Raw genomic sequence first — 15853 nt, forward strand, 5'->3', positions numbered from 1 at the left:
AATTATTTAATTTTGTCATTATTGTCCCTAATCTATGTGCATTAACCATCACATGCATTCACTAATACAATAATTAAATGCTAAAAAAAAATAAAACAATAACTAAAGATGATTTGATAAAAAAAAATAGTTTAAGATAAAACTAAAAATATAAGATTTATTTGGTAAAAATTAATGTATTAAGTGAATTAAAAAATACAAAATTAAGGAATAATTAAAAAAATAATAATAAACTTATATTAATAGCAATTTCTTAATTTATTGACATCAGATCTATTGTTTCGAGTGAGGGAGTAGATGTGTTGAGAGCTTAAAAGACATGGTTGTGCCCGGATATGACTTGTATACATTTTGTAACAAAAAAATATTAAAAATTAAATATATATATTATGGCAATTGTGTAATAAAGAAGGCAGGGAGGGGCAATATGTAGAATGGTAATGGCATTGGAGCCACAAAGAATGAGGATAAAGAACAAGAGTGTGTGGCCAAAGGAGCTGAAATAAGATCTAAATTTTCAAAATGCAAAAAAATAATATAAATAAATAAATAAAATAACAAAGAGAAAAAGAAATAGGAAGGCAAAGTGGAAATGATGAAAAGAGTGGAAGAAAAGTGGAATGAATAATGATCCCTCTGGACATTGGATGGCATATTAAGTGGGGATTGGAATTAGTTGTTTCTTATCCAATTTATTACTGTTTAATTAAGTGGAATACATGATTATTCTCCTCATTAATTTTTTTAAAATTTTTTTCTTTGATTGATTTATAAGATTTAATGATTATGATACGAAGTAGGCATGATTAAATTATCTCAAGGTTTCCATGAAAACGTGTCATTATGTTTATTGACAATTGATACTCCGAATACATTAGTCAACTTTAAATATATTCTATTTAAATGAAATTTCAAATCTTTTACTCGTTCAGGCTTCGGTATTATTTATTTTTCATATTTCAATTTTTTTAAAAAAAATCAACATAGGACATTAATTGTCATTTGTTTTTGTTTTTATTTTTTTTTTGAAAAAAAAGTGGATAAACCACATTCATTAAGTAAAGAACACTCAAAGGAGCCGTGGCTCTAACAAAATAAATCACCAGAAGTGGTTGAAAGTACAATAGATAAAACAAAAACCAAAGAAAAAAAAAGGTAAAAAACCTAAAAGAATGGTGTTTATATTTAATTATATTATTATTTGAGAATTAAGTTATAAATAAAGTAATAATATTATGATGAATTTATAAAATTAATGCTACAATTTAAAATAAGATGGTCCATCGATGATTGCGACAAGCTAATAATATATTGAAGCGAACAACAAATAAAACAACAAATATCAGTGACTCTCAGAAAATAATTGATGTAAATTAAGAGGTTGAGTGCCATAGATTAGTCAAATGTTGATCATCATTTTCACTAGTATTGATGTGAGAGAATAAGAAACTTAAGGTTTTATTTGACAATAGAGATAAAGTTTTCCAACTTGATTTTTTATTTGTCTTGGTTTATAAATATTTTAAAAAAAGCATTTGATTGATTTTGAGAAAAATCTAAATAAGTGGAAAAGAGCAATAATTAAAAATATGGTTATTTAAATTCAACTGAATATTAAAAAAAAAAAACCATAGCTAAAATAAGAGTTCTTATGTGCCCAAGTATGAGTCTTTAGGTCAAACCTGAGCGGAAGTGGACGAAAGTGGTCTAATTTTTCTCATTTTTGGTATTTATTTGTGCTGACTGAAGTGGATTTTGAATTAAACTCATTTTAGAATTTTTTTTTTACTGAAATGAGAGGAAGTGAACCAATTATAAAAACTCACTTTTTTCACTTCCAAAGGCATTTTTGAACTCATGGAACTTCACCCAACTCTTAAATTCTCCAGTTTTATTTTCACTTTCTGACAAATGAACACCAGAACTACTGAAAGTGATATCATTTCCCCCACTTCAGGGAAGTGACATTTCCCTTACTTCCGCACTTCCACTCAGTTCCTTTCAAATGAACGGCCTCTAAGAGAGACTGAAAATGTAGTTAAGAAGGTGATTAGCAAATCCTCTATTGACAAGACAAGGATGATAAGGTTAACATACTGTTAAAGCCACTGTTGATAGATTATCTAATGTTAGAATCATATTATCCTGATTTAATCCATTATATATGTTAATTTTTTGGAGAACAAGATCCCATTACCTGTTGAAAATTTTAAAAATATATAAATAAAAAAAAACAATCACATGGTATGTAAAATGTAAGAGCTATTTAATGCCTTTGATAGGATTTGGAAGTTTTAGATTTTAATATAATCTTATTGGTTTTGGAACCAACATGGAAGTTTCACTATTTTATCTTGTATGACCATGATACTTGAAGAAAGACAAACTAGGAATGTATATATATATATATATATATATATAATACATATTGTACATGTTATATTACGTGGTTTTGTTCTTTTAATTTGCTAGAAAGACAAGAGTAGCCAATAAATTTTTAGTCTATTGGTACTGAATTCTCTGCATAGGATATTTGTGTTTTTCTAATAAAATAGGTTTGAATCTTAACTCATAGAAAATAAAAATACAAATGTGTTTAAGTATTAATTTTACATTTGTGCATAGCTAAAATATATGATTTGATCATATTTATTAAAAAAAATAAAAACTACTTAATTCTTAATATTAGTTAGTTGAGAATTGGGAAATTGATGGGGAGATTAAGATTGAGAGTTAAGAGGGTGTGATTTGTCTTCAAAGGTATCACAAAAATTAGGGTTGAGGAAACATAAACATGGTCATCCTTACCCACCTCCAGCACCCTCTCATTAAGTTCTTGAAAGCTTAGTTTATGAAGTCTTTATTTATTTATTTTTATTTTTATTTTTTTATAAAAAGACTAAACGAGCCAATAATTATATATTTATCAATTTCCTTCACAACTTGTCTTATGGATATTTTCTCTAATCTTTTATGCAAGATAGAATAATTCATCCTCGTATAACATGATCTAAAAACAAATTAAAAAAAAAAATAAATTATTTACATGATCTAATAATTTTTTTAATAAAAATAAATAAATCATCAAAATGTTAAAAATAAGGAAAAAAAAATGACGACAAAGACGGTTCCCAAGAAATATCAGCCGAAAAATCAACATTTATATAACCTGTTAATTATTATTATTATTATTATTATTATTATTATTATTATTATTATTATTATTATTATTTGATGTTTAGACATGTCAAACAGTCAACATTACCAACAAACCATTCAATCTCCATAGTTAATTCTTGGACAAGTTCACAAGATTTCATTTTCAAGGTACTATTAACAAATAATTAACACCAACTTGTGTCCTTTTGTTTTGTACAAGTCTCAATGAGTGCATTAATTATTCAAGCTTCCCTAATCAAGCCATATTTGCCAATGTCATTAAATTTTATTTATTAATAATATGATAATTTGGGCATCGTATTTAGTTATTTTTTTATACAAATTTTAAAAATTATTAGTAATAAAAAAAAGATAATTTTTTTTACCTCGTAAAAAATTGAGAAATCAATTTTTCAGACAATATTTAAAATGACTCATTTATACATTTTTATATAAAAAAAACATGTTCTAAACATTGAATGAAAGAATTCAACCATTCACATCCATCCGATTTTATTGGTTCATAAAAAAAGTTATGCTTAATTGTTTTAATTATATAACTCATGATTCTAATTGTTGGATGGTGTAATTTTCACTTGGAATCCTACCAAACTTGAAGATTTTTAGTCAATTATAGGTGGGGTAGAAATGGAAAAACTTGAACACGTGTGAACATTATGTCTTTTTTTCTTATTACTATTATTTTAATACTTATGATCATATTAAAAGGTTCTTTTATTTTTTTTTGAAAAAATAAATAAATCATAATTTATTAAAAAGAAAAACACAGGTTCTTTTATCTTCACCTAAATTTATGAGTTTTTATAGTTATTTATTTATTGGCAATATCTTCAAGTCAAGTGTTTTTTTTTAATCTCTTTTTAATAAATACATTACCTTTATTAACTATTGAGAAGAGTGACTCCCACCGGGTTATTTTTCATAAAAAGACAAAAACCAATTCAAACTTAACCGAGGCAAATTTTATTAAAAAAATAAATAAATAAGAAATTTCAAATAAAAATTAATAATAACTGAATATTATATTAAGACCATGTTCCACCATTTCCATTTTAATTAAAATTAATTATATATTTTTAAGTTGGTTATTAACAGTTCAAGACATGAAGAAACTTAAGTTAGAGAAATCTGCAACAACTATCAAATACAACTTTAACTTTCTATATACCTTTTCTAGTGTTGATATAAGCTTTTTCACTACTTAGAAATTAAAAGACCCCTGACACTCCATATCGACATAGCGAGATGGATAATCCCCTTTAATAATCATTTTATAAAAATCTTGTATTTTCTATATGAGTATTATTTTTTTATGTTTTTGACCATATACTCAAACTTTTTACATTACTATATTGCGAGATCTATACAGCCTGCACTTGTAACCGATTTTTTTCTCTTCAATATATTTTGAGTGGTTTATCCATTGTTTTTTTGAGAGAAATCTCTCAATCTTAAAATGTCAAAACAAGTTTGGTCCAACCCCCCTTATTCAATAAATAATATATTGCAGGATCAATACAGTATGCACTTATAACTGATTTTTTTTCTCTCTAATATATTTTGAGTGATTTATTAATTGTTTTTGAGAGAAATCTCCAATGCTTCAAATGTCAAAACAAATTTGGTCCAAACCACCTTATTCAATATATAATATATGCACACATATTTAAAGAGAGATAGAGATTGAAAAGGGAGGCGAAAGAAAGAAAAGAAAAGAAAGAAAGCACCAAGCATAATGAATGATGGGGCATATGGTTGAAAGAATCTGGTCAGCAAGAAAGCACTTGTGATAAACTCAACTAGGTAGCTTCTTATATGTGAGACATGCCAACCTTTTTTTTTATCTTTATTTTTTTTTATTTGTTTTGTTTTATTTGTTGTGGGTGGGTAAGACTTAAGCCACTCAAATATGCCATCCTTTGCGTGAGCAAGAGTCTCCACAAGAATCTTTCATCACTCTTCCCCCATTTTCTGTGTGCGCGCATGCTTTATTTATTTATTTATTTATTTTTAATTTTTTAATAAAATGAAAATGAATAAATCATTGATTTATTCAGAGAAAAAATAAGAACAAATAAAACTAAGATCAACAAAAAAAACACATGCTAACTATTTGTTTGACCATATACTCAACAAATTTGTAGATTTATATATATATATATATATATATTTAAAAAAGTGGATAAACCATATATATTAAACTGGAGAAAGTACAAAAAAACCCCACCAACAGATGAGAGACAAACTACAGAAAAACAAAAACCCACTAATTGCAGATCAACAACACAAAAAAAAAGGAGACGGAGAAGTCTCCTCAAAGCATCTCCAAGTGACCCCCTAGCATGTACCCTGATCAATAACCTCCTCATAAGATGGCACCCTACCGGTCTCCTCCTCACGAGGGCCTAAAACTCCAGGCTACACCGAACAATAGACATAGACTCCTTAACCTTCTGTTTAAGACCCTCTGACTCTGCTGAGAACTAGGATACAAGCATATGGTTAATCTTCAGAATGAGAATGTGAACAGGCACCACAATAGCATGAAAACTGCAATTATTTCTAATGTGCTCAAATGTTCCACTCAATAGCCTTTAATCACTAGGTCCCTTATGACTCTAAGCAACGACGCCAAGAAAGATCTCCAAGAACCCCAGACAATATTCATAGACATAGTGGGTCCCGCAGATGCAAAAATCCGCACAAAAATAGACCCACACCTGTCTAGCAACAGAGCAGTGGATGAACAAATGGTCAACCGATTCCATGCCCGAATGGCATAAAACACATGTTGCCGTTGGTAGTCAATTACAGCGTCTTTTTGCCAAATTCTCCAGAGATAGGATTTTGTACTTCCACACTAGCCAATTAAAGAGGTTGATTTTCTTTGGGAAAGAATTATTCCAGAAGAACCTCGCAATCGGGCATCACAAACCCCCATCATTTATAAAATTATAGAAAGATTTAACCGAAAAGATACCATTCCCAGTGAGCCTCCACCTGTTTCTGATCACGCAAGTCACCGCTAGGCGCCCTCAAGAGATCTCTGGTAAGCCGCATCTCAGGGTTATCAACAAATTAAACGAGGCCTCTCCAAGAGGCAAACAAGATCCCTAATCGTGCCATTGGGGCGCTGGCTGGCAACAAAATCATCCCCGCCAGTGTACATAGGTGCTTTACCATCCAGCCATTGATATTTCCAAAAAAGAGTCTCCATTCCTGAGTTAACTTTATTTAAGATACAACATCTTAACGCCCTGATGTAGAGCTAATAACATCTTTCCAAAAGAAAGAGATCCCGCACGCTGCACCTTGAGAACATATTCCAACGAGTCCGAGCCCATAGTTAAATTGTATGATCATGCAGTGCAAATCGATCAGCATCATCATGAACTTTCACCACCACTTCTCCGGGGAGGGCATGATTAAACTTGCTAGGTCTGAGGATACCCCAGCCTCCTTGATTGCGTGGACGACACAAGTTTCTCCAGCCAACTAAACGATGTACTGGGTGGTCAATCTCTGGTCCTAACCAAATATTTATATATTTTTTTAAATTATGAGAAAATTTTGAGAATATGTGATGGTGGTGGATGTGCTTAGATAATTTAGATAATTATATCTAATTAAAGAGAGCAATAGTAAGGTATAGTCTGGACTGAATCTAGGTGTAATTGAATTAAGATTTATAAAAAAATATTTTAAAGTTTGAGTATGATAACATAATATTTAGTAAATTAAGCCACTGCTATATCACTTAATTTGCAAATTTAGTTAAATCATATTTACCTTATTGTTCTATGGTGATAGGTTTTATCTTCTTTTTTTATTTTTTATTTTTTTATTTTTAATTTTATCGTTTGTTATTGCTTTCATGTGTATATATATATATATATATATATCAAATAAACGCTAAACTAACAAAATATAATTTCTATGTTATAAAGTAGTTAACTAGTAAAAGGCAGCTCAAATCCTAATAAGTAGCTTCCTTAGAAGTATATGACAAGTATCTCATGGTTTTTTTTTAAACTTTATTCAGAAGCTTTTTATTTACCATTCTAAATTTATATTATGCTTTCTGCATAAAATACTATATATGCTATTATAATATACAATTAATTATAGATAGGCTTATCTTAAATGGTAATTAATGCTAATTTCTTATTTACACCCTGTATTCAAGAATCTTTATTTCTTAATAAACTCCAATTAAATCTAACTTAACCAACTTGACTATAATCAATTAGTTCAGCCAATTAATTCAGTTAAACTTAAATAATACAAACATATATATATATATATATATATATATATATATAAGAAAAGCATTAGTGGTCTAAAAAGTGGAGGCTGTGATCCATGGCCACTTCTCCATGTTGTTTTGTTGGGCAGTAGAATAAAACTTTTCCACCAAAAAAGTCACTACCTTTTTCTTTTAAAAGGTTGGCTCTTTTATATATAGAGCTCAACAAAGGATTACTCCTCCACTAGATCCTCACTTTCTTTCTTTCTTTTAATTATTAGTTTCATCTTCAACCAAATCTATTGAACCCACCACTTTCAAAGTTGTCAAAATTCAATGTTATCACTTGATATCAATTGGTTTGGTTGGGATCAATTCAATTCCCTCCCTTCAAAAATCTCTAATAAAATTAATGCCACTCCAACTACTAATGAATTATTACAATTTTTTTTTAAAATAAATAAACCATAATTTTATTAAATTAAAAATAAACGACACAAATAAGAGTACAAAAACACAGTACAAACAAGTACAAGCGGGCCTTTACTTAGAATTTGTATATTGCCTATCTTCTCCTCTTCAATTTTTTTTTAATTTATTTTGTAGAAACTGTAATATAGAGAGCTAATATTCTACTCTTTCTTTATTTTTATAAATGTTGCACATCAAGTTGTGTGTATATAATGGGCCTAGTTCTTGGGTTTTCTTACAATTTTTTTTTTTTTTTGAGATAAATGTGGATAAACCATAGATTTATTAAATAGAAAAAGACAGTACAAAGTAGGATTTTCTTACAATTATTTTCACCTAATAGACTTAAAACTTATAGTGAATACTAATAGTGAATTAGGTTTTGTTATAGATAATAATTAGTCTAATATTAATAGCATGATTAATGATTAAATTATTTTTTTAACAAAACTTCATATATTTTTCGCAAATATTGCTAGTGTTTGAATTGACTTGCAAACATGACATATATGTATATATATATATATATATATATATATATTATGTAGGACGTAAAAAATAAATACAATCTTCTGTCCGTATAGTTAAGAGATTGCGTTACATTCATCAATTTATATATATAATATTTTATTGCACAAGTATAGCAGGAAATATTAAATTTAATAAGTAAATTATGACAAAAAAAAAACATGAATAACTATACCAATGATAAAACATAAGAGTCTCATGTGCGCGTGATAAACATGAGAGTGCATCATCATTCAAAGTAATAATTTTTAAATTTTTAGTAAATAAATAATAAATTTTTAAGCATTTCTGGCTGATTTATGGTTGAGTATCTCATTTTATATCTATTAAATTAACTGTTGTCCATCATTGCTTCTCTAATACCTTCCCTTAATGTACTATTATATTTTAAAATAATCATGTTATATATAAATTATTTAAGTAAGTTCTAATATAACATATTATTTGCAATTGATTCAATTTATGACCAATATTTACATATATATTTTTATTTTTTTTTAATTAATAGGTGTCAGACTATTAGTTCGTCTGATAGTTAGACTAATAAAATGAAACTAATGAAAACTAGTTGAAGTTGGAAAAATTGAAACATGGGGCAGCCATCTGTTTGAAAAATCAGGCCAACCTGTCAATTACGAACTATTCAACTTTCCATTCTCCAAGAACTCTTTTAATCCTAAATTAATAATTGAACTTGTGAAGATTGAACATTATATGTGTCAGGATTTTAACCACAATATATATTTATATACACAGTGTGAAAGAGAGAGATGAGAAGGAAATACATCATTCATGGCTGCTAAATTGGACTAAAAACATGGGCTAGTGAAGAACCATGAAGTCCACAAACCAGTGCGGACTAATGCCAAAATGGTTGGTGCTAGCTGGCTGCTCATGATGAAAAAGGTGGGTAACATATTAGTAGTAAGGAATCAGTGGAGATGCATGAGATGAGATCTTATCACAAAACTACTTCACAGTTAAGAACTTGAACAAATAACACAAATTACATGGTATGCAATCCAGCTATTACATATTTTTATTTTTAAATCAAATGTGAGAAAACCAAGAGAAATAGCTAGCAATATAGAAAAATGAGAGAATAATAGATCATTTCTTTCTCAGCACAAAGGCAATGGAGCACCATTCCAATCCCTCAAACACTCCAGCAATGGGTCTATCACCTTCCTTGTGAGATGGCAATGAAGATCTTATCAAACTCCCTCACCCGGTGACTTTTGTTTTTCACCAGTTAGAAGTTCAGTTCCCAGCTCTTCCCTCACAAAACTGTAAAGTGGATATGACCTGCACTCCACTATCCTGTTTGCAATGGCAGAGTTTCCATTGTCATAAGCAATCCTTGCACTCTCCACCTCTTTTGGCAGGAGTTTCTTCAACTCCTCTTCAAAAGCTACAATCTTTTGAAACACTGAAGTGCTTGCATCCTTCTCTTTCTCTGCATTTTTATTGAGTGCATGCTCAACAAGAACTTGCCTTAGTTTCTGCATCAGTGGATATGTGTAGCTGCAAGGATCATCAATGTATGAGAAGACATACTCCCTGTCAATCACTTTGATCAAGTCTTTCTCACAAAATCTGGCAGGATGAACCTCTCCATTTGATCCCACCGTCAGCACCCTCTTGGCAACTTGCTAACAGTGTTCTTCACAGTGCTCCTGAGATTCTCCTCCAAATGTCTCAAGTCAATGGCTTGACAAAGACCAACTAAGAAAAGTGGATGACATGAGCTTCAGTATCTCTATTGCTTCTGCTGTTTTTCTGGCAGAAATCAAACCCAAAGAGTTGACATCTTGGTTGTGTTGCTCTGCACTCTGGACATGATTAGTGACAGGGTTGGCCAGAGCTTGAAGCTCCGAGCAGTAAGATGCCATAGCAATTTCACCACCTTTGAGTCCATAGTCTAAGCTTGGATTCCTTCCACCTGAGAGATTGGAAGGCAAGCCATTGTTGTAGAAATCATTAACAAGCTCTGAAAACTGAGCAAAACATAAGCTTCCCAATAGCAGCAAGAGCCAGACGAGTGTTGTCCATTGAGACACCAATTGGTGTCCCTTGGAAGTTACCACCATGGAGAGCCTTTCATCTCTAGAGACATCAATCAATGGGTTGTCATTCACAGAGTTGATCTCTTTCAATGGATTTTTGTTGCCGCACGTATGACTTCAATCTGAGGACCGAGCCATTGAGGAGAAGTACGAAGAGCATATCTGTCTTGCTTTAGGCTTCTGAAGAGGGTCAAGCTCATGAATCTTCTTGGCCATCTTCATGTATGAACTACCATCCAATATATGTTCCATGATGGCTGCCGCTTCAATCTGGCCGGGATGGTGCTCAGTTTGTGAGTGAGGTGATCAGTGTACTCTGGTTTTCCTTGCATAACTTCACAGAACACCGCAGACATGACTTCAGAGAGAACAGCGAGAATGTTAGCTTCAAAGAGAACAATTGAAGCTAAGCCAGAGCCAACAGCTGTGCCATTAACTAAAGCAAGACCCTCCTTTGGTTGCAACTCAAAAAAGTCACTGGAGATTCCAGCAAGCTTTAAAGGCCTTTGTAGCATCAATCTTCTTGCCATCAGGACCTACGGCTTTGGAGTTTGGGCGACCAGTTAGCAATCCAGCAATGTAGGACAGGGGAACAAGATCACCAGAAGCAGTGATAGTCCCTCTGAGAGGCAAGCACGGTGTGACATTACTGTTGAGAAAGCTGGTGATGGCTTCTAAAATCTCAAAGCGAATGCCAGAATATCCCTGCAAGAGAGTGTTGATTCTGACTAGCATTGCAGCTCTTGTTGCTGGAGCTGGTAATGTGTTCCCCTGATTCTTGACCATTCCCCAAAGATTCCAGCATTCAGAAATCTGCATAAATAGAAAAATTATTCTATTTAGTTATCTGAAGAATAATACAATAATATATATACATTTATATATAAACATTCACCTAATGAGCTCTGTTTGAAGAGCAGAGCCCTGCTTTGTTCTCCGATGAGAGGTGGCGCCAAAAACCGGTAGTGACACCATAACTATCAGTTCCATTGCTCATGCTATTCATCACCCAATCACTGCTTGCCTTCACTCTTGGTCTGGCCTCCTCTGAGAGCTCTCCACCTTCACTACTTTTTTCATCTTCATCATCATCATCATCATTAATTGCAGTTGCAGCAGCAGCAGCTACTGCAGCTACCTGAGAGATCTTCAAGTTGGCACCTTCTAATCTGACAACAGGCTTCCTGAACTCCTCCACCATCCTCTTCACTTCATCAAGATGGCTTCCGGCCATCGACTCCGCTGCTGCATTCCAGTTCAAAGGATCATTCTTGATCACCTTCTGGCAAATGCTTTCCATAGATGAACTGAGAGTAAATGAAATAACACAACTGTGATGAGGTGGTGATCAAGAGCTAGCTAGCTATAACTAGTTGTTTTGATGATCGGTGATGAAGAGCATAGAGTTGTTAAATAGATGCTTGAGATTGTTGGGTTGCTGGGGATATGATGCAAGATGAAGGAAATTGTCTCATGAATTAAGCCCGCATGAATTATACATGGGTTGGTGAAGAACCAACCGGTCCAAAAACGAGTGTAGTGTGGTTGGTGGTGGTCATTCTTGGAGACAAAATATTATTTTTAGCGTGCACAGGCAGCCAAAGGTTGGTAATTAAGCCATATAATCAAAGTTGTAATGCGCTCACGAGTTTTGAATTGAATGGTTGATGCATGTGTGGTCTATATATATATATATATATATATTTTTCAGTGGTATACATGCTTATTATTAGGTACGATGTGCGCCAGAAGCAGCTTGCGCATGGAATCAGTTTGTTATATTATGCTCAGCATGTGCAGTGAGCATTTGAAATGAGAAACATGCGCTTTGAATAGATCGAGGTAGATTATAAGTAGTAAAAAGAGAGGGAATGAAAAGCGGATAAAAACCACAAGCATTAAGAGTAAAACGGTCAACCCTAGACACGTAAAAAATCCAGACTACCCCACAGATGAAAGAGCAAGAGAAGACACAGAAAAAAGCCGCAAGATGTGGTCCCAACAACAACCACTGGACTCAAAAAGCATCCTGAGGAGGAGTCCTCTAGGGAGAACCTCATCTAGCCAAAACTAAATCGCGCCAGAGTTCGGTAGGCCCCGTGGGGACGCTGGGTCGTCCAAAGGAGAGAAAAATCAAGGCTACGGCTTGACCTTCGCCATGACGCTCTCCAATTTTGCCTTCTTTTCGATCAAATGCAGATAACTCGTAGAAAGAAGCATATGTTCAATCTTAATAATAATAATAGACAGCTTGTACAATAAGTAGATCTGAAAATCGCGGCATTTCGCTCAGCCCAAATATTCCAAAGTGGATACCTAGCAATCAAATCCTAGAGGAAAAATAAGAGGTTTTTATTTGCTTTTTCCTCCAAGCACCCCATTGGTCGCTAGTGACGTAGGGACCTCCTCAAAATCCGTGTCGGCTATTCCAAAATGTGTGAAACCAATCGACATTGGACAAGGAGGTGATCACTCGATTCAACGTTAGCGTGACATAAAACACATGTGATCGAGGGATAATGGTTACATCTCACGCACTGAGATTTTCCAAAGTTAAGATTTTGTTTGCACGAGCCAGCCAGTTGAACAGATTGATTTTCTTGGGACAGAGCCCTTTAAGGATTGTCAATGTAAATCCGCATCTTAACCCCGCCATCGCTCGTAAAATTGTAGAATGATTTGACAAAGTGAAACTCCCCGATTAGCGTAGTAAGTTTCCGGGTTGACATCATCCTTTGCCCAAAACGTGAGTTGAATTAATCTGGGCAACCATCTCCCGGGCCACAGAAAAATCCTCCAACAGGATAGGGAAGTCGCCTTCCAAAGAAGATCCTTAATAGTGCATTCCTTGAATAGTGCACCCCTCGAAAAAGATTTGGCCAGATATCCGCCGGTGCACACCCCTCCACCCAGCTATCAAGCCAAAAAAGAGTAAATGCACCATCACGAATGATAGGAGTAAGATTTTTGCGGAAGGCCGGCAAGACATGGGAGAATACCATTCGGGAAGAAAGAATCTCTTGTACAGGTGCTTGTGGAAAAGATTCCAAGAGGGAAAAATTCCTAAAAATAGTTTGCCTCGAAAACTAATTCTCCACACCACTACCGACCATTTATGATTTTTCCACCACCATTTACTAAGCAAGGCATTGTTGAAGGGTGGTAAGATCTTTAGAACACCCCAACCACCATGCTCAGCGAGATTTGCAGAGCCTCGACCACCCTACTAGTGTCATTTTGGATTGTTGTGCATCCGGTCCAGACCAGAGGAAATCTCTACGAATTTTGTCGATACAACTGATCACCCATCAGGGTAATTTAAAAATCGACATCCAGTAAGTTGGAATAGCGGAGAGCACTGAATTGAGCAGGGTAAGTCGCCCCCCAAGAGAAAGTAATTTGGATTTCCAAGTTGCAAGCCTACTTCGAATTTTGGCAATCGTAGCATCCCATCTCGCCTTCTTGGTCGACCCCTCAGAGATAGGAACTCCCAAGTAGACCAATGACAAAAATATCGGTGATACAGGCAAGATGCTTGCCAAGTGGGGCGTGGGGCTCAGCTTTTCTTTGGGAGGAATACAAGCAAGTTTTGTTGAAATTCACTTTGAGCCCGAAAGCCCCTCAAATAAGAATAGAATCAGCTTAATGATGCGAAGATCTTCTTTTCCCCCAGTTGTCATTACAAGTAGGTCATCAACGAATTGGAGATGACACATCTTTTCCCCACTATCGCCAAATGCAACCCCGTGAAGGATCCCAGAGCGTAGGGCATTATTGAACATTGTGCTTAGCACATCCATTACCAGAACAAATAGCAATGGCGATAGTGGATTCCCCTGACGAAGACCCCTGCGGTAGCGAACATATCCACATTGAGTTCCGTTAATAAGGAAAGAAGCCTTGGAACTCATTAGGATCGTATGTATCCACCCTATCCATTTTTCACTAAACCCTCGTGCACGAAGTAAATCCAGGAGAAAGGTCCAGTCAACAGTGTCGAAGGCTTTGAAAAAATCCACTTTTAAAATCAAGCCCTGAAGCCTATGTTTTTGCATGTGGAAGATGAGTTCTTGGGCTGTGGCAATATTGTCAATAATACAACGACCTTTAGTGAATGCTGACTGTGTCGAATCAATTAATTCCCCAATCTTTTTGACACAATCTTCAGGGTCGAATTGATAAGGTTGATAGGAAGATATTGGGACGGATTATCAGGAGAATGACATTTGGGAATTAGAGTAATGTTGGCCCAGTTAATTCTTTCCATATTAGCGTTCCCAAAGTAAAAATCTTCACAAAGCTTGAAGATGTCAAACTTAACAATATCCCAACACTTCTGAAAGAATAAGATGGGAAAACCATCCGGTCCATGGGCTTTATCTGCACTCATGCCAAAGACAACAATCCTAATTTCCTCCTGAGAGAAAGGAACGTCTAACGCCGTGAGGTCATGATGAAACTTTTGTCCAAGAAGGCTAGCCCAGTCCAGGCAGATGCGCTGCTCTTAAGTAGAACCAAAGAGGTTTTTGTAAAAGGAGGTAAAGGAGGCTCCAATCCTTTTTCAGTATCCTCCACTCTTTGGTTATCATGCCAAACCCCGGGATGAAATTTCTAGTCCTCACGACCATTGCCACCGAGTGAAAAACCAAGATTTTTGTCCCCTTCTTTGAGCCAAGATATTCGCGCCCTTTGTTTCCAATATATCTCTTCTTCTTTGAGGATCGAAAACATTTCCACTTTGATCGCATTGTCTTTCCCTCGTTCCTCATCCGTAAGGGGCCTTAATTCCTTCAATGCGTCCCGTAATCCCTATTTCATGCAAGAGGGACCAACTTTTTCGCTTGATTGAGCCAAAAATCCACTTTGGCCCAATTCCTCAGCTGGTCCCTTAAAAGTGCAATCTTCTTAGCCATGATAAAGGCCCCACAGCCCACCAGTTGGGGAGCATCCCACCACTCTTTGATTAAATCCAAGAAGTTACTCACGAGAGCCAAAGCCTTTTCAAAACGAAAGGGGTCATGAGTTTGGGGATATGTATTCCGACTCAAGTCTAATTGGAACATGATCCAATCCCAATCTCGGGAGGCAATTTTTGGAGGACTTCTTCGAAAATAGACTTATTCCAGATGGCATTAACTAGAAAAGCTGTCAGTTTCACCCGTATCGGATCTACTTAGCCATTGGTCCAAGTGAAATGTTTCCCAAAAGAGGGTGGTTCCAATAAGTGAAGGTCCATGAGTAGATTTTGGGCTAACTGGATGTCTTCCCGATGGTATGTTCTATTTGATTTGTCAGCTTGGTCAAAGATGGAATTGAAGTCTCCACAAATCACCCACGGCAGCGATGGGTGTGGAGCGCTAAG

General features: G+C 34.4%; 1 pseudogene; it reads right to left on the bottom strand.

Annotated features, from left to right (window-relative positions):
* Positions 1 to 9546: 9546 nt before the first annotated feature.
* Positions 9547 to 12066, bottom strand: LOC120260538 (annotated as a pseudogene).
* Between the last annotated feature and the right edge of the window lie 3787 nt (positions 12067 to 15853).

This window comes from Dioscorea cayenensis, chromosome 1, assembly GCF_009730915.1.
Source record: "Dioscorea cayenensis subsp. rotundata cultivar TDr96_F1 chromosome 1, TDr96_F1_v2_PseudoChromosome.rev07_lg8_w22 25.fasta, whole genome shotgun sequence".
Taxonomy (NCBI): Eukaryota; Viridiplantae; Streptophyta; class Magnoliopsida; order Dioscoreales; family Dioscoreaceae; genus Dioscorea; species Dioscorea cayenensis.